The following is a 25,428-nucleotide window of genomic DNA, read 5'->3' as shown; positions in this document are numbered from 1 at the left end:
GTCAATGATGAGAGGGTTGGGTAGCTTTAAAAGGTTTTATTTTCTGACTAATATTTAGGTTTTTCTGATTCTTTATTTATTCGTCAAATATCAATCAGGTTATATAATTGATAATAGAAAAATATAGTTAGTGCAGATCATAATATAATGTGCACACAGCGCATTCCACAAAGGAAAGAATCTCTATTCTAATAAATGGGGTGCAAATTATGTCAGTCCGAACCCATGAAGAGCTCAAAAATAAAGGCAAGAGTGAGATTAGTATGAAGATAAAAATCAATAATTAATAATTGCAGAATTTTCCATACAGAGAAAATAAAGAATAGAGCAAATGAGTCTTGGCAAAGCCAATTAGTCAAAGCCTAAACAAAGGATTTTAATAAATGTCAAAAGAACACAGCCTGTTGTTTATGCACTGAATCTCAGCAGGCACTGCATATAAAATCTACTGTGGGCTGTAGAAAAATTATTATTCCATCTGCTTATCTCTATTGTCTAATTTTAAACATCATTCGGAAGATACTTTTCATTATAAAAGGATCTCTGTATATAATAACAGTTTGATTTTTGTAACAACTGTTTCTTGACAATTGTGGTCCACTTTTTCAAACATTTTTCTTTATCGCTGCTAGTATGACTGGATCCCTGAGTTTCAGGACAGATGAGAATGTGTGTTTATGAGTCTGTTGGAATGAATGCCTGAATTAATGGGTTGTTGGGATGTTATTTATTTAGTCTAATGATTATTTATGTATAAGAATACATGAACCGATTATTAATACATGTTGATATGTTTTTGAATGTATGATTCCTGCATGCTTCTGTTGATAGGCCCGCTTCTTGGGAGTTTATCCATTGGCGACGTTTAGCACCTCATTGATCCGTACAGGTAGAGAATTTCTGTATTATTAGTTTGTGTCTCATTTGATCTGCCTCCTATCTCCTTCTCAAACTAAATATCCTATCTTCTGCTCTTCTGTACACAAATTTCTCCAGATGAATCTCTGCTGTGCTAAAGGAATCTAAAATCCACATTTAAAGCTCCTAGACCAGGAACATGATTTTAAAGCTAGAACTCAAAGTTGCAGAAAGTATGGTCAGTTCTTTTCTCCATCCAATGAAAATCCAGCAATTCTCCAAATGCATTCATCATGCGAACAGGCTATCTCCTTTGTGACAATGAATACATCTTTCGAACAGCACATTTTCTTCACAGTTGGAATCCTATTTAAAATGACCTTCTAGCGACTAAACTGTTGTTTTAACTGAACATGTGGTCTGTAAGCTGCAAAAAACTTTATTTATGCAGGAAGTCATTAGAAACAAAATATGGAAATGCATTTTTAAATGCAAGTATTTTCTGTTCTCTATGGTAAATAAAGCACACATTAAGTCAGTTATGAATAGAGCTCTGTTTAATAATAGCATTATCCCGCCAACAAATCTGTGGTTACGTGCTGCATTTTTTGTGACAATTGCAAAAAGAACAATTGATGGACAGAATGCAGAACAATGTCATACATTCACCCCAGTACAGAGACCTGGGCCTAAATCCATTGTTTCTTTGGTCACCATGCCATTCTAGTTTGGACCCAGCCATATTCAAATCAGTCTTGACCCTGCGCCCAATGGGAACAGTTCACCCCATAACTGCCAGGCCAGGTCCTCCCTGGACTGCAAACAAACATCCTAGGACCGGTTTTGGGCTTTCAGCCCTCATAAGCCACGATAGCTTGACTCCAGTGACATTGAGAGCACGGGACTCACGTCTAAGCATACCCATCCCACTCGGGGTGACAAATGCAAAAAGAACAATTGATGGACAGAATGCAGAACAATGTCATACATTGACCCCAGTACACAGATTTGGGCCTCAATCCATCGTTTTTTTGCTCATCATGCCATTCCAGTTTGGACCCAGCCATATGCAAATCAGCCTTGACCCTGCGCCCAATGGGAACAGTCCATGTTTTGTGAGGCATCTCTATCTCACAAATGAAAGACACATTCTGTTATCTGGAAGGTCAAGTTCGAGCAAGCAGCATTTCTACAAACTATTAATTCTACTTCACTGTTACTGTTTGCTGCACTTTTAAATGTCATGTTAATTTAAAATGTAATTCAAACTATACATTAATGCTGCACACATTTAATAATTATTGTAAGTTAAAAAAAACACATTCTATAGCTAAAACAGAACCTAAACTAGCCACATTTAAGTCAAACTATAGATTATATTTTGTACATGTGTTAGCATTCTGAAGAACATGATTTATTGAAGGGAAAATGTCTGGTTAAAGGCCTTTAAATATCAAAGCTTGGTGTTTTCATGTTTTCAGCACCAAATGTATGCAAGTCAAATTTTATTTTAAAATGTATTTCCAACACATTTTCATAGGTAAATAAAATTAAATTTTTAGTTAGGCAAACATGGAAATGAAAAAAAGACCTGGCAGCCCTAACCTTCTGGACTCCACAACTGGAATGGGGTCAGGGAGGCTTTCGTGGTTGGGTGCTGGAGGTCCATTCAGTACTGAAATCACACCTTTTGTCTGCAGCCCACTGGGAAAATATAAGAGTGACAGAATGACTTGTCCAGCTCCGTACGAAAAGGTACTAGAATGGTCTTATTATTTTAGTTAATTCAATAAAACCAGGAGGCAGGGACTATTTATCATATATATTTTTTTGTTTTATTATTTTAATAGCACATAGGCTGCCTAGGGATTTGCACAATAAGAGTAGCACAATGGAGAACAAGAGAAAAAAAAAGGAATTCATGCAAAGACAAGACATTAACTGTTGCAGTTGCAGAGTGTGTTAGAGCTAAAAATGGATTTAACAGTTTACACTTTTTCCCACTTTTTTGCAAGCGTCAATTAGGAGTTGAATGCAAATTGCACTTGTTCCGAGTTTCTCCAGCTACCCATCTCCAAAATGTATCTAATGGCAACAGCAGATGCAAACCTTTGAAACTGGACAGTGAATGCTAGCAAAACAGGGGCAGAAACTTTGAACCTTGCTCCCCATTTTAACAACCAAGGTTTAAAGCAGTGCGTGCATGCAACCAACACCAGGAACACGTTATTTTTGTTGAAGCGTTTTTGATTTTAAAGAGGGCTTCTCATTTTATAGTATTTTTTTTACGTTTCTGTCTGTATTTATCTACATGTATTTTCCAAATGTGTAGTTAGAAGTGTTTATTTATATTTATTTTGGCATTTTTTAAAACTTAAGCTGCAACTAGTATATTTCCCTATTTTTTTAACCGATAAATGTACACTTATAATTAAATTCTTGACAGGTTTCAATTATGTGAATGCCCTTAGACAACTCAATACATTCATATAAAAACATGCACATTCTAGTATCAACTTTGTGCACATCTACAGTTGTTTAATATTCATTAGGAAACGTTTTAACTCCTTTACTTGTCAATCTGCACATCTGTTATCCTGGCAGTCATCACTGAAAGCATTTAAAATTCCTCAAAAACAAGCTTTTTTCAGTTATTAAACATATTTAAAAATAAATACAGACAAGAAAATAGAGTGCTTTCTAATTGTATTTATCTGTAAAAAACATGGAAACCTTGGGGCCTCATTCACAAGATGTTGATGCAGGGCAGTGCAATAAGTCACTTTGCTGCACTGCTCTGCATCAAAAGAAAAGGGCAGGAATGTGCAGTATCTATGAGATATGGCGCATTTCTGTCCTCTTTTAGTGCGCTGGTGCGCAATTGGCTGCCTTGCGCCAATGCAGGCACCCTTACACCATGGTATAAGTGTGTCTGTGTTGTAGGAATGTTTGTTTTTCTGCAAGAAGGGGCACATTCTTTGTGTGCTACAGAATGCCACACACATGGAAAGAAGAAAAAATTAAGGAGAAATAAAGTTAATTCTTCTCATTACGGCTCCCCTGGGGAGGCACAGCCTTTTGGCGCATTCCCAGTAAATCTGGGAACGCATCAAAATCCATGGATTTTGCATGGGAACACCCACGACAACACCCATGGAACGTATTTTTGACACAGTGTAAGGCAATGCAGAGACTTGCGCTGTTTTGCCTTACTCCATATCTACAAGGCCATGAAAAGCCACACAAAGTTGCTTTGTGTGGCCTTGTAGATATGGGTCTGGGTATACAGCCTTTACAACTAAACTTTTACAACGAACTACCATTACAACGCAACTTTTGCAACGCAAACCATTACAACGCATAGCGCTGGGGGGCGCTCTAGGATAGGGAATAGGTTTAATGTACTATCCAACACCTTCCCTACTATCCACGGGGACTGGAGTTGGAATAGTAGATTAAACTATTCACTATCCAGCGCCCAAAAGCATTATGCGTTGTAATGTTATGCGTTGTAAAACTTGCGATGTAAAGGTAGGCGTTTTAAAAGTATGCGTTGTAACGTCATACATCCATGGGTCTGCACTCTGTCCTGCCAGTGCATCAAAAAAGTGACGCACCGGCAGAACAATGGGCTTGTAAATAAGCCCCTGGATGCCTTAATCATAAATGAAGTCTAAATTACTCCATAAAAGCATCTAGTCTTTTAGCTTAGTGGAAGTGCTGTGTTTTAAGCCCTTTCTACAAACAGGACAATATTTAGGACAAGATAAAATAAATGATTCAGAAAAAGTTAGATATATTCAATTTCCTATGTGACTTGCATAGAAGTGGAGGAACTTTTACAAAGAAGAAAGCTATATATTGTTTTCTTTTGTTAAAAAAAAGTCTCCCAACTGTCACCGTTCACTACTAGCCACCGTTGTACTTTCCATTATCTCTGCTTAGATGGGGCAGAGCGTGTGAGCATATTTAGCATACAAAAAGTTAAAATTTGTAAAAAAGAAGGAACAAAAAAAAACATATTGTATTGTAATATGGTGCTTGTACAGTGCTTATTTCCCCTGTGTACAATGCTGAGGTGCTCTTCCGCTGATAGCAAGCACACTACCCCATGTGATTTGTTGGGTAAGCTTTGTCTTTGCTTTCACTCTACGTGGTAAAAGTTACATGTCGCACATGATGACACCTGGTGCAAGTATCATGCAGTAGGAGGTAGAGCTTAACAGTGTGATGGATGAAAGAAGTGTGAGACATGTATGTACATTATAGTTTATGGTATGCTGGCAGAACAGATTAGGTTTGCGGGCCCCTTCATTGCTTTGCAAATTTTTCTTTATGATTGCAAGACCAGTTCCTATGCTGGCTGTGGCAGGCGGTCGTCCACCCCTTGGTCTTATGGATTCACACGGGTAACATTAATCCCTATTAGTAGCTGAATGACTGCTGTGCTGATGTGCACAAGCCATGGCTGTGACTCAACAAGGGGGAAAAAATAGCCACTCATTCATGCTTAGTAAAAGTTGAGCACAGAAACCACAAACACTTTCTCTGGATGAAACAAATGGACTGGGCCTTTGTACACAAGGGAGTGAAAGCCCATTCATCAGGGCAAACGTGCCGCTGCTTTCACCGGAGGCACACTTCAAGAGCCTGCACAGAACACACCGGAAACAGATCCCATGGCAACAACAAATCACAACATAAACAAAGATTCCCTCCGTGGGTGCCCTGCTGGTATGTGCGCAGCCATTTAGCTAACTGTTTGTGGTCGCTTGTTGCCTAGGAAACGAGGGGAACCCTGACGCGTGACGTTGCCGCTGTCAGCTATTTATTTACTCCAGCGGCCCCAGCACGCACGAGGAGATCCAGCCGCGTCGGCCCGCGGGAGGGCGGCGGCCCTCTGTTCACACACTGAGGGGAGGCAGGTGCGTGCCTCGCAGCGTGTGGAGCTGCGCGAGCCAGCTGCAGACGGACGACAGGACTCGCCTGCTAAAAATATTTCACGATGTGCCCCGGAATCCCTTCTTGGCTGCGAGTCAAGTTTCGTTAGTTGGCAAATAGACGTCTTCGCATTTCAGCGAGGAGAAACCATCGGGCTCTCCTTGACTACAGAATGTTATTTAAACTTGCACGCTTCTGTTAGGTTGCAGGGGCGCAGCAGCTTCCGTTGGTGCAGCATGTGCAGTGGCACCGGGGAGCAGAGGCCTGAAGGTCCTGCTAAACCTGGATTATTGCAGAATTTTATAATTATTATAGTAGTCAGTGACATCTTAAGAATTTTAGAGGCCCCGGGGAAAACCTATTTTGGTGCACCCTATACAGAACAAATTTGCTTTTATTAACCATTTCCTGCAAATTCAAGTCCACATGCCAAACAATACTTAATTATATGTTACATTTTAATAAAGTTCAGTTTCTCAGGGAGCCCCTTCGAAGGTGGCTGCTCTGGGCAATTGTGGGGGAGTTGCATTTCCGTCTTGCTCATGACATACAGGCTACGTACGCTATAAACCTATATATAAATATATACAGGTATGCATACCTGTGATATAGCTTTGGTTGCCCTTATAAAGCTGTATGTCCCTGAATGTCTATCATCATCAGATATCATCAGTGTCGAATGATAGCTTCAATCAGGCTGCATCGGTTGTCACAATCTGTTCCCCGTAAACGGATTTTCCATGCACTCTTATCTGTAAAAATAATAATAGTTTGCAATCTACTGTTTTTAATTGTCCATATTTGGAGTCTTGGACTTTATCAGATGACATACGTTTAAAGCCTTAATGCGGTTTATGTCGCATGCATAATGTGCATTTTCACACATATGTTCCTGCGCGTGGAAATAAAAGGGATCGGTTACATGCGTGATAGCCCGCGCACACGTTCCCGACAGTCCAGGTGATTCATGGCATGCATGGGCCTACAATCGCACACATGGGACATGCAGCACTCCGAAACGAAACCTGAACCTACTGAAATGCGTAACATGGTCAAATATCCGGAAACTACTTCAGCGCCTGAAACCTTTGGACTTTGCTTGAGCGCATCCGGACACTAATTGTCAAGGTTGACATAGTGGGAACTATTTAATACATAACTGTTGGCAACCGTATTTTCAAATGGGTGTCGACATTCCTGATAGGTTAGCTAAAAAATCGACAAAAACGATATCAAGCGATGCCTCGGATTAACAGCCTGACCCTAGCACAGCACGTGCATAAGTACTGAGTACCTGCAGGCTGGCACGTAAGCACAGCCTGTGGAGTTTTTCTAGCTGCTGTTGGGCACTCTCTCAGCACCTGTATGTGTGTTGAAGGTGAACAAGCGCGTGAGAAAAGTACAGAGGCCGTATCATAAAGAGCTCGACTGGATCCGGGCAGATCCACACGCCTACTTTTTTTTCGCTTTAGTTGTATAAACTTCATACAAATAACTCTGATTTTCCCGTACATAATGCATGAAATGCAGACAGCACAAGATGGAAACAGTAAAAAGTAACTCTCTCAGGGCCTCATTTATGTAAACTGTTGCACTGTTGCGTAAAAACTGCGATGCAACAGCTTTCACTATGCCCTCCTTGCGGCACAATGGATGCGTCGTATTTAATGTCCGGCACTCTGTCGCAACGAGTTACAGATACTTCTGTATTTCTTATATATCTGTAGGTGCAGTACTGACGCATTGCTGGAATGTGTCTCAAAAGTGATGCAACTCCAGCAATGGGTCTTTACACATGGACAAGTCCCATGGTAAATGTGCCTAGGTTAGTCTTACACCTGCTGTGAGGCAGGCGTAAGATTTTGATGCAGTAGCATCCAAGAAGGGGCACCGTGAAATCTGATAGATTTAGCTGCGCCACTTCTACAAGGCTTTTTACAGGGAACGCCCACTCTGCATACATTATACCTGATACAGGTATAATGTAGCACAGGGCTTTACAAAGTGACGCATGGGTGCCTCTGTCAGCGTCCCAAGCAGCCTGAGGTTAATCACAGCAGTTAGGAGAGGAGAGGAGAATGGCTGTTTGAGCATTTCTGGTTTCCTAGTCCGGCTCTGGTTTCTGACTTGTTTTGACTGAAGTCCATGCATTAAATGTGAGAAATTCTGAACTATGTGTATGGATTTTAGACACCACAAATGCAAAATGCAGGTGTTTGGCTCTGCGCTGAGCCAGTGCAACTTGTCTATGATACAGCCCCGGTGTTTTAAGGCTACATGTGTGCTGCAATGCCAGCCCGAATCAAGCACGTACTTAGAAACACAGGCTGATCCACACATACAGCATCTCCTCTTTATGCAATGATGTACAGCTCCTTGAGACGTTTGTGCACTTCATGACCATAAGATGGCAGTATATAATGAACCTTTGTCCTATCGTATTATTCTTCCATTTCTCGTTCTCTCACTTTAGACATCTTGAAATAATTCACATTAAATCGTCAGTATACTGTTTTAAATACATTTTTATTAATTAGTTAAACTCATGGAAAGTGCAGCAAGCGGACAGACCCTCTTCCTCAAGGATATCTTTAGTTTCATCTGTAGCACCTACAGTGGCCGGACGCTTCCAGGACATCCTGCAGACCATGCCACGCCGTGTGCTCTTCCCCAGTCGGTGGACTGAGATAGGGCTCCCTTCCCCCTGTCAGTTTTATGCACTTCATGTTCTCTTACGACCACATTCCACGTTTAAAAAAAATCTTAAACAGAGCACAAGTCCGAAGAAAAATGGGGGAATGGGGGGCTAATTATCATATTCAATTCTCGACATTACAGGTAGTGATGTCACATGGAGTAAAATCCTGCTCTTATAGTCACCGTCACTTTAAACATCAAAGGCTATGTTACAAAAATACCTAATTAACAATGAAAAAGAGTATTTTTGGTTTTACTTTTTATAACTCAGATGCACTTTTCCACAGATTAGTTTGTACCTAAGCTCTCAAATGACTAAAAGGGATACTGTTTTTAAAGAGACACCTGGTAATTACCTTTTTATACTTTTAGTAAGTAAGTTAAATGTGCTGGGTGTATTTTCTAAACATTAAACCTGCTCCTAATGAGTGTTTTGTTTCTTGATGGTCTTATTTGTGCAGCGTGAAAAAACAATGGGGAGAGCAAGGTATTTGGTTCACTGAGTGAACTGGGGAATACTCCTATACCCCTGAGTACGTAAATATAGAAACAAAATGAGGAGTACCACCAAAGTGGAATTGTCAGTTCCTAATGGGGTGCAGGCTGATGCAAAAAAGGGAGGGCTCTCCTTTTGTTAAAAAACCCCTCACTCACCACCTAGTGGTGACATGCTTCATCATCGGGGTCCACCCTCATGACCTAGCGTCATCAGGGTGTGCTACAACACCTGATTACAGTGGAGCTGGTTGTGAGTGGGGATGCGTGAAAGAAAAAAGTTTGTGTGTTAAAAATTGTCCTGGTTTAACTTAGGAAAATAGGATTTTTATTTGTAAGCAACTGGACAATGTTAAAATCAAAAGTGCGAGATAAGTGTGGGTAATTATGAGCCCATGTATCTCTATGTGTTGCCAGGTCTACATGTTTCAACCATGAAGGTGGTTCACCAGGTTTTCTTCAGGACCGTTGCCCTGAGGGTGGAAGGTGTGCGTCCCCTAAAAGGCGCACCCTGTCCTACCCTCTGGGACCACAATAAGTGACAAAAATATGTCTGTGGTAAGAGCTTGACCCGGTTGGGTAAGCACGAAAAATCAAAATACTCGTATTAGGGTATTGGGATACCTCATAAGGCGGGGAGAGGTTATCCTCGTTTGCCTCGTTTGGAGAACGTATTAGTTCAGTAGCGAGGTTAATGGCCGTGTACCTACTGCGGTCCTCCGCCCTGGGCAGTAGGTACACGGCCATTAACCTCGCTACTGAACTAATACGTTCTCCAAACGAGGATAACCTCTCCCCGCCTTATGAGGTATCCCAATACCCTAATACGAGTATTTTGATTTTTCGTGCTTACCCAACCGGGTCAAGCTCTTACCACAGACATATTTTTGTCACTTATTGTGGTCCCAGAGGGTAGGACAGGGTGCGCCTTTTAGGGGACGCACACCTTCCACCCTCAGGGCAACGGTCCTGAAGAAAACCTGGTGAACCACCTTCATGGTTGAAACATGTAGACCTGGCAACACATAGAGATACATGGGCTCATAATTACCCACACTTATCTCGCACTTTTGATTTTAACATTGTCCAGTTGCTTACAAATAAAAATCCTATTTTCCTAAGTTAAACCAGGACAATTTTTAACACACAAACTTTTTTCTTTCACGCATCCCCACTCACAACCAGCTCCACTGTAATCAGGTGTTGTAGCACACCCTGATGACGCTAGGTCATGAGGGTGGACCCCGATGATGAAGCATGTCACCACTAGGTGGTGAGTGAGGGGTTTTTTAACAAAAGGAGAGCCCTCCCTTTTTTGCATCAGCCTGCACCCCATTAGGAACTGACAATTCCACTTGGGTGGTACTCCTCATTTTGTTTCTATACTTATTTGTGCAGCTCCAGAGCACGAAAGTACTTCACATTTGAAGTTCGTTAAGCAATAGAAGGGTTAACATTCAAAGAGAGATAAATGAGAGGCAATAGACTATAGTAGCAAGTAACACATTGAAAGGTGTACAGTTTGATAAACAATCAATAGTCGGTTGTTGTAGCCTTTGTGTGTCTTTATTTCAAGAACGCTCGAAGTACATCTTATGAAACAGCAAGAGAGCCAATGCGTTTCGCCCAAACACGGGCTTCTTCAGGGCATAAGGTTGGTGTAGACTGTGTATCTCCAATGCAGAGATCTGACCTAGCGTACTTGGAGTATCACGTCTGTTTGGTAACGTATGTTGTACGATTTAGGCCTTAAGCCTAAGGGACCACCTTTGTGTCCTTGCTAGATGGATCCCGGTCCAGTTATCGGGAACAAAAGGCCCAAAGTATCTCCATGAATGTCTTAAAATTTGTGTAATAACATAGTGTGGTGTTGTCTCAATCCATGTCCGGTTGTCAAGCGTTCTTGAAATAACAACACACAAAGACTACAACAAACAACTATTGATTGTTTATAGAACTGTATACCTTGCATTGTGTTACTTGCTTCTATGGTCTATTGCCTCTCATTTATCTCTTTTTGACTGTTCTGTTTGTGGTCAAGTGGCATCTGACCATTTGAGGTGGGCAATAAGTATACACCACGTGACTTACCTAGGTAGTGCAGTTATCCACAACCCGGCTGCTTTCTCTCATGCTGATAGAAGGGTTAACATTGCCTGTGCCTCTGGCAATGGATCATGAACGCCCTCACCCAGGTACTGGAAACCCCTATCACCCTCTCCCCGAAACAGGCACTTCTGGGAGTCCTTGTTGATATACAAAACAGTTGTGGAGACCGCAGCTTGATAGGTATGGCCACCCTCGTAGCCAATAGGGACATTATGTGCGAATGGAGATCCACCACCCTGCCCACCCTTACCGAAAGGTGTGCCGGGATGAACTGGTGTGTCAAAGTTGAAGAACCCATAGACAGGACACAGGGCCTCGGAAAAACGACAGGAGGTGGGCAAATGGCTACAACACTATGGACTTGACTAAAGGAAATGTCTATCTGGCAAAGAGTGCTTTCATGTACGCTTTTATGGCTATCGGATGCGAATGGTGCTTCTTTGGCATTGTTTTGGGTATATGCATCATAGTTTGCAAGACTAACACAAAACCAATCAAGTTGTTTATACAAAAAAGCAGTGTCTGTTCCTCAGGTAAAGATTAAAACACAACCTCCTCCTATACAATTCTTACAAATGCTATCATTTGGATGGAGGCTTACAACCATACTTAGGCCCGGCTAAATGTATACAGTATTTGCAAATGCAAGCAGCTTCAGTGCTGGGTACTCAGTGACACCTTTCAGTCTCTGGCTAAGGGGAACGAGTCTCCTCCTAATAATAGTGGGGGGACTTGGTACTCCCACGTCTACCCCAGCTTGTGCCCCCCTGATCTTAACCCGTAGAAATTCCTTCAAAAGCGTTATATATGACATGGATATCAGTCCTGCAGTACAAAAACAATAATAAAAAAGAAAACATTTTAAACAATTCAAAATTAGATCAACAGCAAAAAAATACCTTGCTGAAAACTAAATAAGCAAGCATTAGCAACGTCTTCGGTTGTAGATGATGTTAAACAGAATCGGGAAAAAAGCCAAGCACAATGTTATAACTCAGGCTCACACGTCACGAGACATTCACGTGCTTAAGTCATGACGTGGAGGTCATGTTTGTATTTAATTTACAATTTCAAGATGGCAGACTCTGAACCTGGAGAGGCTAATGAAAGAAAATGTAAAAAAAAGTGTGCCAAAATGCTACTACAAAAAAGAACACACAGGTAGCACGTTTCAGCTGCTGGGCTCTCCCAAAAAAGTTTTAAAATAAATATTAACAACAAAATATGTGACCAGCAGCTACCTGTTATAGTGCCAAAGGCGAACCTTATGGCTATTGCCATAGCTCAATTTTTCTACAGTAGCACACAAGACACAATATAAATTAAAAAAGAAGACATTACTTGTGAAGCACTTACCCCTCTATTTTGACGATTTGCAAAGATTTCCATCTAGCACATGTAATTTGCTGTACGGTGCTGAGAACATAGATAAGCCCAGACCTGCAATGCAGGCTCAATTATTAGTTTCACAAGGGATTGCTTCTCTGCACGCTATGTGGAAATCTCTTCCAGAAAGATGCCTCACCGGTTTCTCCTGGGCACCATTGTTTCATTCGAACAACCTTGCAAGTAAAACAGGGAGCAATAATTGCGACTGTCCTGTAGGTGGCACTAGAGCACTGTTTTATAGACGAGGCCACGCTTACTACTTTATGGACAACAGATACTAATGCACAGAATCAGCCAGTGGTGGTGAATTTTTCGTTGTATTGTTTAAGAGTGTTTGATGAAGCGCTGCTAGACCCGGAGTTGCGACAGAGCGCTTTACAACAAAAAAATATTCCACTGCAGGGTATCTGGAAAGTGGAACAGATACAAACATCAAAAGCACAGCAATAAATCAGGCGATGAATGTATGTATACATTAGCATATTAATGCCAAAGGGTAAGAAGAGGGACACCGTGGTAGCAGAAGCAGAGTTCCTCATTGCAGGATGTTAAGGCAGGTACAGTAAGGAATTTTTCAACAAAAAACATGTATTTGTAGAGCACGTGAGTAACCATTGGGGCCAAATAGTAGAGGTTTGTTGTTACTTAACTCAATAACACTCATTGTACCTACCTGTGAAGGATGACAGGCTGAACAGAAGCAGCTGGGTTTTTGAATCTCTGGCCTCGAGGTCACCCATAGATGCATTAGCCAACCGAGCTACCTGACTCAGCACCTGGGGGCAGATTTACAGGCCCCTTGCACCACTTTTGCGTCACTTTTAACTTGGGAAAAGTGACGCAAAAGTGGCGCAAGGGGCTTGTAAATCTGCCCCCTTGTTTTTGAATATTTGCGGGGACGATGCAGTCTCACATCAAGTCAATTCCAAAATGAAGGTGCACACTCTGAGATAGTGTGCTTACGGTTGGGCATTTTTATAAATGGTTAGGGTGACCAGAATGTTAAAGCCAAAAACCGGGACATTTCCCAAAAGTAGATGAAGGACTACAATTTTACTTTCACACAGCGCACAGAATGACAGTGTTCCATAGGTGAGAATTACAGAAGAGGCAATAAGAACGTACCTAAAATGCTATTTTTAAAGCCAGTAGCATGCCTCTTAATTAAATTGACCTCTTATAACTGTAACTAACTATCCCTGCTTTGCAAAACTTAAAAAGATACCTCCCAGCGTTTTCAGCTGACCCTGTCCAAAAACCGGGACATTAGCTTAATTTCTTGAAATTTGCAGGGACAGCTTGTGAAAACCCGGGACTGTCCGGGCAAATCCGGGACGCCTGATCACCCTATAAATGGTGCTCTTTTGTTCAGTCGTGTTGATGTGCACGTTAGGGTTTGGGCTGGGGGCTTTGGTACATGGTCATGTATGCGGAGAAGGCAGTTTTGGAGATGGAATTAGTTTCAAGTAGTGTTGGAGGGCCCGATTCACAGAACTAACTTAAGACAAAATACTAAACTTACTACCATTTTGGTATTCACCGAAGGCACTTGGCTCATTTCGGTATTCATAGAAGTTTAGGACTCCTAAATGCCTTCTGTGAATACAGAAAGTCTTAAAGTTAGGATTTTTCTCAGTTTAGGAGTAGTAAAGTTAGAACTCCTAGCTTTAGGACTTCTAAATGCCTTCTGTGAATACCAAAAGTCTTAAAGTTAAGATTTGTCTCAGTTTAGGAGTAGTAAAGTTAGAACTCCTAGCTTTAGGACTTCTAAATGCCTTCTGTGAATACCAAAAGTCTTAAAGTTAGGAGTTTTTTCTCAGTTTAGGAGTAGTTATTCTGACTTGCAATATTCAGGGCAATAAAACAGTCCCTAACCTTGTTCTCTAGTAAAACAACTGTTAGTAAAATCATGCAAAGAAATGGTCGAGCCTCCTGTGTCCTTGAAAAGGTGCGGGAGGGGGCAAGGTGCCATTTCAGACTGCTTTCGTGTGTAGCTGGAAAACAAACAATGGTCTACCTTGTATTTGACTATGAGTTACATGGGTGCTAAGACGTAGAATATGGGAAGGATATTGGTTTAAGCAGCCCCAGTGCTTTTAATGGAAAAAAATAAGCATAGGGACTCACCAAAAGGAGTAGTGGTATTGGGGTGGAGTTTGGGGCGATCTTAAGGGCGGTGGTAAGGGTTGGTCAGGACTAGGTATTTGACCTTTCTAAGCTTTGTATGCAAGAAACCTGCAAGCATTGTAAGAATTCCTGATGTATCTTTTCATTAGTTATTACACTAATAACCAGTATCTATATAAGTGTATTGATAGCACTTACTGATATATACATAGCACTTAGTTATTAACCAAAATAATTCCTTTTCAGCAAGGTTAGAATAAAAAAATATTGAGGAAAGACATCAACGTTCTAAACATATGCCTTGCAGGTTGCATGCAGTTCCTTGATGCAGGATCATAAGTCACTAGCTATATGACAAGGCTTTTAACTTGTGACCTACAGGTAACAGAAGGATTTCTGCTACGAAAATAATACCCAGCTAAGCTATCTACATAAAAAACTAATCTGTGATCTGCATTTTTCATGCTGTGCTTTCAAGGAGGCACATTGACCTCCATGCAATGTTATGCTGAGTCAAATCTTTGATTAGAATGCATACAGAACTTTTCATCGAGGGCATTAACTACCCGAGTTACTAAAATGTCATTGTACCCTGGACTAGATGATATTTGAAATGCAGCCTGTTGTGATCAGTTAAGTAAGTCAGTATAGAGTTTTTATGATATTTGTCTTATCAAATTCTTTCTTGCAAAACGTTAAAGGAGGAGAGTATTTGCCTTCACAGAAACACATTTAAATTCGGTTGTGGATGGGTGATGATTTTCAGGAATGTAAAATAATGGGTATTCTAAAAAGCTGTACTGCCCTGCACTCTTGTGCCAGCTCAGCCCAGGCTTCCTCCCAGCGCATGATTTAAATGATGCACTGAAGGGGCTGTGGGTAGAGCTGATGAGTGCAGCACAACCTGCCTCTAAGCTCGGTCCCTAGGACTACAATGGTGGCTTGAGCCCTAGGCCCTCATGCCACTAGAATAATGACACTGAGGGACAGTTCTGGCAACTGGAACTGGCCCATGGCTGTGGGTTGAGTGTGGGACCAGTACTCTCCTTGTCTGAGGAAAAGTTCCTGTACTCAAGAGGAGAAAATGAAAAAGTGCTGGTTCTCTGTACCAGTGAGTACTGGCCCATTTAAAGCAGTGGTCTGCCCTATAGTGCAGTGACAGAAGGGCTGGGCGGACAGCTCACGATATGGACAATTTTTTGGCTGTTTGTGGGCCAGTTGTCTGGTCTGGTGGGCTGCTTTTTATTCTTGATTTCCCTGATATTACCAGAAATATTGCCCGCAGGAGCCACAAATGCATGCATTTTCCATAATTTGGGAAAACACAAATTCAGCGTGACGCTTCAAGTTCAGAACTGCCCCACTTGCAGAAAGTGGGCCACATTTTTAGCTACCCAATTCGCTAGTGAGAGCACTTTTGTTTTAGTTCACGGGGTCTATTTTCTGTCCAAGTCCAACCCTGCGCAGTAGTGAGTTTCCTGGGCTCTTTATGTTTGGCAGAGCACCTAAAATGAAGTAGATAGTTTCAAGGAGCTCCAGGCAGCATCCAAGAAAATATCTGCCACGACTTGAGTGTCTGCATTAAAAATGCCCAAATTCCTTCTTATTTCCGGAAATGTCCGTATAGACTTTTTTTAAAAAAAATAGCAGGAGAATCGTGTGGTTATCAACAAACACATTGTAAGGAAACCATTATTTCCACACCCTCTGAGCATTGTAAATTGTAAGTCCAACTTATACGTAAGCATTGCGTGGCTATAACATTGTGTGGGTACAACATTGTGTGTACAAGCTGACAATAGCCCGGCACCACCTAATGTTCAGTGGGACTCATAAATTGGTCGGTGCACAAAAACTGTAAACCGTGGCGTGAAGGTACAAATATTGGTAGTGTGAAATTATTTACAGATAATATTTTAATCCTGCTTATTTATATTCTTTTTATTTCTCAGTCCGTTTCTTTTGATCTACAGATATTACAGCCGACGTTCTGTCAGCCTCAACTTTTTCAGGGCTTTAAAGAATTCTAGAATCAACTCAATTTAAAGCTCCCACCCAGACTTCCTGTGTGCAGTGTGGGGCATATTAGCAAGAACCTCGCTAAATTTATCGCCGTTTTAGCGACAGGAAACTGCCGCTAAAATGGCGATAATGGGCTTGCTAATATGCGTTATAGAATTCCAATAGAAGCCCAGGTTAGATGTGCAGGACACATCGGCGATAATTTTAATGAGGTTCTTGCTTATATGCCCCAAAGAGACCAAGTACAGTTACATAAATTGCCATTAGCACAATACTGTGGGTCAACGTAATATCATTACCAGTTGTAGTACGTGAGTCTTTGAAAACAGGAGAGCAGGGAAAGAAGGGAAAAAAGGAATAGGGGCCACTCAGAGGGGTAACATGCAAATATTCAGCCAGTAGAATATCTCCACTTGGCGCACCAGGGCTCTAGCTAGCAGGTGCCAGCAGTACGGTAGGATCTAATACCTTGAGAGGCCTAAGTCACGGGGAATGGGCCTCCGACCGGGGTGCAGCCACAGGGTTCACAGCAGTGTCAATCTCTACTTCGGCAGCCCAAGCGCAACCGTAGTGCTAAGAGGGGGACCAAATGTCATAGGGACAGGATCATACAGACATTAATTCCCAATAAGCTGGGAGCTGCTCTTGGCAATAGGTCGCATCTTGAATCCATCCAGTCCTGTTTGGCAACAGATGCCTTCCCCAGTGCATTGCCACCTGCCCCTTCAAAAGGAGGAGGAGCACGTCCGTCAGTTTGCGCGTGCCCGAGGGGAAATCCTTTACATACCCCAGCAGCACAGCCCTCGTCGAGTGCTCAGACACATGTCCAGTAATGTCATCCATGGGTTCAAATACCTCAAGCCAAAATCTCTATAGTGCCAGGCAATGCCAAGCCAGATGCCTAAAGTCAGCACCTGTGTACACACATTGTATGCAGCATGCATCCTAAATTAACCCCTTTCAAAATAATTTGTTCGGAGTGCAATATTGTAAATGAAAATCCAGTATTTGTAAAGCGCGAACAGTTACCCAAAGGCATCCCGGCACTGGGGGCCGTCGGGAAGATTAAGCAAGCTATTGCCCAGAGTCACATGGTGCTCAGCTGACCTGCCACTGGTGCCGGGGATCGAATCGTGAGCCCCAGATTCCAGCATCAGTCGCCCTGGCTGCGGCGCCACACCTCTTCCCTATATTGGGCGATAGTGCACAAGACTCCACTGGTCATCAGTAAAGGATGCCCCCAAATCCATCTCACATGCACTGCAAGCACTGGGGACGTGAATTGGCACAGCCACCTGCATCCCAGCATAGAGTCTTGTTATGAGCATGCATGGGGATGGTGATGTGAGGATCACTTCTATCACAGGTAATAAAGGAGGGGACTCTGGGAAAGAAACATGCAACGACCGGATCGCAGCTCATAGCTGATAATACATGACCATGTGTAAGAAGGACATGGTCGCATTCAAACACTGTATGTGCCGTAAATTGTGTGGGGACAAGCCAATAATGTGCAAACTGCCAACTGTAAACTGCGTCTGAATGCAGAAATAATATAAGTCCATGTCTGGGGCTCCCAGTTCCCCTTGCTGGTAGGGGAGCGTCATTATCTTCCACACAATGCAAGGTTGTTTCCCCAGCCATGCGAGCGTCACTAGATGCGATCAAAGCTGTTTTCAGAAATACAGTGGCAGTGGGAAAGGCAGATTAAGGAACAGATAGAGAAGTTTAGGGAGGACCACCATCAGAGCAATGGCTAGTCACCCAGTCAAGAACAGAGAAAGTCTCATCCAGCCCTCTACTCTAGCCTCCAGCCACATCCTTAAGCCCCTGTAGTTGGTTCCCCACAGGTCATCGAGGCTCCTACTCAGCCAGTTGCCCAAATAGCGTACCGACTCCCTGGCCCAGCAAATTGGATATTCTGAGACAAACTTTTCAGTAACATCAGTTAGGGGGAACAGGATCGGTTTGGCTCAATTAATAGCATTACCCAATAGACCCCAGAAATGGGTAAATTCATATATCAATTGGTCAAGTTATCCTGCAGATTTCTGATATACAGAGTGATATCGCCCGCATACATAGACACCAAAATGAAGGTGTAAAGGCCAGGCCCCTGCTAGAGGCACGCAGCTAGAGGCTCCATTTCAATGGCAAGCAATATAGGTGATAAAGGGCACTCTTGGCAAGTGCCCCATTAACAAGTAACCGGGTGGCAGGTTGGGCTTACAGCAGGCCAATTAGTTTAATAAATCTGGGGCTTATTCCAATGTGCAACAGGAATGTGAACAAATTAGGCCATTCTGAAGAACCAAACGACTCAGTGCCGTCTCAAAAACCCCCAGCCGTGCAAAGCGCGGGATCAACAGATTGGACCAGAGCAAAAAAGGTACATATATTATGTGCTATCAATCTTCTGGGAGATATGATTCGCACCGTCGGGGATTTTTGTAGGACTTGAAGATTGTAGCAATCAGCTCTTCATGCAATGAGGGGGATAGAATGCCAGCTGCAAGGATTCCTCCTAGAGAGTGAGAAATCAGGGAGCAAGTAGTCCAGTGTACTCCTTATAAAAAGCAGCTGTAAAACCAACTAGCCCAGGGGCCTTGTTCACATGCAGTGAGTTGATGACCTGTACAATCTCTACAGCAGTGAACAGCTCATCCAAGTACCTTTGGGGCCCTCGTCTAACCACAACACCTGCACAGAGTCAAAATTAGGGAGGATATTCAGAGGAAATCCAGAGGTGCCACATCCTGCGTAGTCATATAAAGTTTAGAGAAGAAGGCAGTCATTTCCCTCTGGATTTCCTCTGTCCCCACAAACTTGTGCTGTTGGTTGCTATCTAGCTCAACAATATAATCATTGACCCAAGCCTTACTTAAAAGGTGGAGACAACACGCTCCGCGAAGCTCCAATCGATTCAGACACCGACTGAACAAAAGAGAGCTGATTCTGAGAAGGAGACTCACATGAGGGGCTTATTTCTTTTTAATTAAGACCTTACAGCCGGTAGGAGACGCCGTGGCTGAGTGAGGTCTACATGAATGGTGTGTCCAACTCCGATGCAGTGGCGAAAATTCTTGGCCCTGAAGAAATTGCCTAAAGTGTTTCGGGCAATGAAACATGTTGGCTTATGGTAATGGTATGCATGTGTAGCAGCCAGCCTTGCTTTTTAAACTTGATAGGATCCACGAAGTTAGAAATAAAAGCAGCAGTAACATGTATACCTATCAATCTTAACTCACTTTTGAGATTTTGCACTCTTTCACTGCACGTTTTCTTTTGGACATATTTATTTTGGGAGTCATGACCGCCGATGATGATAACAATGGGCCTTCCTGGTGAGTACCTGCCAGGTATCCCAATGGTGGTTCGCCCGTGAGGGGTCATTTCTCCCACACACATTTTTTTCACTTGTTACAATTGGAGTGCTGTGAACTGAATGTACTTAAAGTTTGTCGGTTCCGGCCTGGTTGAGTATTCAAAAAGACTGTCTCTTGTTTCTTTGGGGTGAAGACTTTTTATTGAATAGGCAAGAAAAACGTGTGACTTGCTACCCCAATTATACAGGGGAGAAATTTGGTTATACAAAAATTATTGTAATATGTAGTCCACGTTCAAGTCTAAAAATAATTGCCACAGAGAACCGGGTCAAGTTGTTTCTGATGATTACTTAAAAAGTTGGCCAAGGTCCTCCCAGCTCTAACCCCTCCCCATAGAGCTGAGCGGATGCTTCCTTGCCTAAATAGAGAGCTTCTATCTGGGCTGCCTCTTCATATTCGCCCAGTTGGCCTCTGATCTCCACCAGAAGGGATGTCAAGCAGCTCTCGAAGTAATGGAGCTCTAAATCACAAATCTCACTTTCAAAATGCACCAGCTCGTTGTGGTGCAGAAGGCACATGTATAACTGCTTCACATAATACGTGGTCAGGCAAATATTATTAGTTGGCTATGCACACAGGCCAAGGTCGCCGGTGAGGGCCAAGTAGTGTTAATCTGCATGCCGGAAGTGGCAGCTACCAAGGGCCAGTGACAAGCCCCCCTCCCCCCCCACCGTCCACTATGCAGGCCTCAAATCCCAGGCACAGTTTGGCACAGAAACAGCAATACATGACAATCGTGAAGGCACAAATACCTGGTAGGGCACAAGGGCTTCGCAGCTGCACCCCCAGACAGTTGTATCACTGGCAATCCATGTAAGTCCCAGGTGGCGCAGGGGGCATTTATGGTATTTTTCAACATATATCATGCATATGTGTGCATCTGACACATATGCAGTTGAAATACACACACAGAAATCTATATATTTGGGAAATATACTCACCACCTCTGCAAGATCCCTGCCTCCACACTGCTGGCCCCATAGTCAACTTGTAATTCAGCGGTCTTTGGACAGTTTAGTGCTGTTTGCTGCTGGTGGGCGCGATCCTATGGTGGTTGGACCGCCAAACCTGTAATAAGTCCCTTAGCAATATAAACATTCTTTTGAGTATTCTTCCATGAAAAGCATATTGGAATATCAACATTAAAACAACGTGAAAATATTTAAAAGCAATATTATAATGCGATCGAGGTCTCTCGCACAAATAATTTGTATTAAATATCCTGCCAAATGTGGCATTTTAAAACATGTTAGTCCAACAACATAAGTTATGCATGAAAGGATTCAAAGTTACATGAGACGGGTTCCCAGAAGGACATATAGGAAAGTTAGAAGCAAATGGTACCACTTGTAATACACTGCTGTAGCAACATTTTAAATACCACTTTATTGAAACCCTTGGAACTCTCCTTCAAAATAATTAGAGCAGTAATGGTGACCAAATATGGATATGCTTTAAAAAGTATATGTACACGATGTGTGGCTCTTGTTCATCAATGGTTTTTAGGATGCTAATTTAATTGGTCAAATTTTAATGAGATTCACAGGGGTGATTGAAGAGACTCCATATTTCCCACAGAAAGCAGTTTCCAGATTCCACCTGCCTAGCAATACTTCATTCAAGTCTAGTTGTTCCCTGTTAGAATTGGCCCTTTTCGCAGGGTCATCCCCAAACTTTTTGCCTTCCTCCTGGTATCTTTTCTGACCTGGTATTGGTGGTTTTAGGACTCTGGGCACTTTATCACTGCTGTCCAGTGTGAAGTGCATGTGCTCTCTATGGTAAATGTAGTAATATTGGTCTACAACTGTTTAATTTACCTATCAGTCCCTTGTAAAGTAGTATCTCATATGCCCGTGCCAGTAAATTAAATGCTACTGGTGGGCTAGCAGCACTGCTTGCACCACCCACAAAAGTAGCCTTTCAAACGTGTCTCAGGCCGCTGCCATTGCAGGGCCTGCGCGCACAGTTTACTGCCGCTGTGACGTGGCACTTAAAGTGGGTGCAACGTCTGTGACTCCCCTTTCACTACATATCAGTCACCCCTAAGGTAGTTCCTAGCTAGCCCTATGGGCAGGGTGCGATCTAGGTAAAAGGTAGGACATGCGACTTAACTGTGTGGCATGTCTTGGTAATGACAAACAGACATTTTGGTTTCTCACTACTGTGAGGCTGCCCTCTCATAGGAATGCATTGGGGATTCCCTGATATGCGTTTCAGTGGTAATTCCTGACATGAGAGGAGTAGCGTGATCAAGTTGGTATGTTTGGAATAGTGGTAATAAATGCTGCTTAATGGTGTTTGCAGATTTATTATAACTATTTAAGAAATGCCACTTTTAGAAGTGGGCATTTCTGTGTGCTATATGTCTTTGTGCCTGCCTGTTGTGTATTGCATGTCTGGCTCTGGATGACAGGAGCTGAGGAGGTGAAGTGGCTCCAGAGGGGTTGGGTGAGTCAGCATCAGGCTGAATAGGCCGATCTGCATTTAGAGTAGTGGGAGGAGTAGCACCTGGACTTGAATAGGACTGTGCCTGCCTTACACAATGCTGGCTCCGCCCCCTATGGTGTGCCTGGGGCCAGAGCCTACACTGACAAAGGAGGTTGTTGCGCACTGTAAAGAGAATGTTTAGGTGCCCCCAGAACTGGTTTAGACCGGGCACAGAGCCCTGTGTAAGGGGGAGGACAAAGACATTGGCAATATAAATAGTGGGGCTGTGACCCCATGTTTTTGGTCACCTGCTTGGAGCCGAAGGACTGCTGGGAGAGGGGGAACCACTGTGGAACCCAGCTGCTATCTCTTGGGGGTCCCTACATGCTTACCTGACTGTGCCCAGGTCTGCCCCTCTGGACTTGAGGGCTCAGCGCACGATGAGCGCTTGAACTGATCCCTTCAGGGCTTGGGGGGATCCTGCCCTGCAGCAACCAGAAGCTGTAGTGCCAGGTGAAGAGAGGAGCGCTTTGTGCCCTACAGCGTGGGCAGTCCCACCCTCTCCTATGTGACTTGAGCCCCAGGTGTGGGCTCACACTGCCCGAGGTGTGAGGAGTTTTTCAGGAGTTTTGCGCTTGAAAGTGCTGTGCAGCAAAGCCTGCTTCATTGTGGAATCCCACTAAGAAAGATTCCCGGTGAGGGGATCCCTCCATGCTGCCAGGTTGTGGGACAGCCCGCCGGGAGTCAGGCAGAGTCTGCACCTGATAGTGGGCGGGGCACACTGCAGCGAGAGAGATTCCACAAATTGCCAAATTCGCATGGGACCCTACCCCGCGTTGTGCCTGGCACACGGTGCATGGATGCACACAAAGTTCTTTTTCTACTGTGGCTTGTGCTGCACCCCTTTTCCTGGGCCGCAGCACAAGTCGCAGTAGGAAAAGGCACTTTTCGACCACCTGCACAACAGTTTCATCATAATACAGCAGGTGGAACCGCCAACTCGTTATCGGATGGATACCTGCCTGTGGCGATGCCATTGTAATGAGGGCCTTGGTTTGCTATGCAAATTTTTCCAAATCACACCATTACGACAGTTTATGTGTTTAACTGCGATTGTAAAAATATTCAGCACTATTCACTCTAAAAATGTACAGTGAATGCACATGTAAGCAGCTGTTGTTCACGGTGCTTTCTATTTTCAAAATTTTATTTTACCGTGAAATGTGTTCTCACATCAAAATTGGTGCAAGGATGCATTTTGTGCTAAAATAAAGTGCAAAATAACTATTTTGCAGTTTGTGTAGCTAAGCATGATTTCACGTAATGTTGCTAGAATTTCACATCCTTACACAAAAGTAAATTTCGCACACCGCTGGAATGAAAATGGATGGTTGTTCATCAAGGGTGGATGGAAGTGAATAGATGTGTTTGAGGCTTTAGAACTGTACATCAGCTTTTAAAATTGTAAGTAAATTGATACTATCTTTTGCTTTGCATTGTGTCATAAGAGTGCCCTTGCAACACTTACTTAAATGTGGGCCTTAAAATGTTTCCAATCTTGCAGTGTTTCTATAATTCATGTTGCGATAGAGAAGATAACATAACATTGCTACACTTTTTCTTTGGTCCAGATTCTGCACTAAAATGTATGCCTGAAGATGAATACATATTTATGAGGGAATATCTAGTGGTGGAAACATTTAAAAACGGGTGTGTTCTCAAAAAGAAAAGCATACACCACATAGGGCAGAATGGATTCTCTATTCTTGAATTCACCACTGTCTGATCACAAGAGGGCAGAGTTCCTTCGCCCCAGATTCCCTGGGTGCGGGGACAACTATCCCGATATTACTGGCTGTAAACCATGGGCACTCACAAACTTTCTCTCGGGGAACAGATTTACAGTGTGGTTTGTGTCCGAGGGCCACATCGGTGGGGGCGGGTCAGTGGTAAAGGGGGCAGGGCTAGAGCAACAACAAAAAACTGTGACCATGAGGTTGAACACAGGTCCCTGCAGCGGACACCTTTGTCCACTGAGCCACCAGACACGGCATACATACACATCTCTCTCTCTCTCTCTCTCTCTCTCTCTCTCTCTCTCTCTCTCTCTCTCTCTCTCTCTCTCTCTCTCTCTCTCTCTCCCTCTCACTCCCTCCCCCTCTCCCTACCTCTCTCCCTCCATCTCTCCCTATTTCTCCCTCTGTCTCACTCAGACTGATTCACTCCCTCTCACTCCCTCTCTCTCCCTCTCTCTCTACCTGACTCCCTCTGTCTCACTCACGCTGTCTCACCCACTCTCTCTCTCTGTCTCCCTCTCTCTCTCTCTCTGTCTTCCTCTCTCTCTGTCTCCCTCTCTCTCTCTCTGTCTCCCTCTCTCTCCTTCCCTCGCCCTCTCTGTCTCCCTCTCTCTCCTTCCCTCGCCCTCTCTGTCTCCCTCTCTCTCCTTCCCTCTCCCTCTCTGTCTCCCTCACTCTGTCTCTCTCACTCTGCCACCCTCCTCACTCTGTTGCCCTCCTCACTCGGTCACCCTCCTCCCTCTGTCGCCCTCCCCCCTCCCTCCTCAAACCCTCTGTCTGTCACCCTCCTCCCTCCATCTGTCTGTCACCCTACTCCCCTGTCTGTCACCCTCCTCCCTCTGTCTGTCACCCTCCTCCCTCCCTCCGTCTGTCACCCTTTTCCCTCCCTCCTCCCTCCCTCTGTCTGTCACCCTCCTCCCTCCCTCCTCCCTCTGTCACCCTCCTCCCTCCCTCTGTGTGTCACCCTCTGTCTCCCCCTCTCCCTTTCTCTGTCCTCCTCCCTCTCCCTCTCTTTGTCTCCCTCCCTCTCCCTTTCTCTGTCTCCCTCCCTCTCCCTCTCTTTGTCTCCCTTTGTCTGTCTCCCTCTGTTTCCCTCCCTCTCCCTCTCCTTGTTCCCCTCTGTCTGTCTCCCTCCCTCTCCCTCTCTTTATCTCCCTCTGTCTGTCGCCCTCTCTTTGTCT

Source organism: Lissotriton helveticus, chromosome 2_1, assembly GCF_964261635.1.
Source record: "Lissotriton helveticus chromosome 2_1, aLisHel1.1, whole genome shotgun sequence".
Lineage (NCBI taxonomy): Eukaryota > Metazoa > Chordata > Amphibia > Caudata > Salamandridae > Lissotriton > Lissotriton helveticus.
This window is presented reverse-complemented; position numbering follows the sequence as displayed.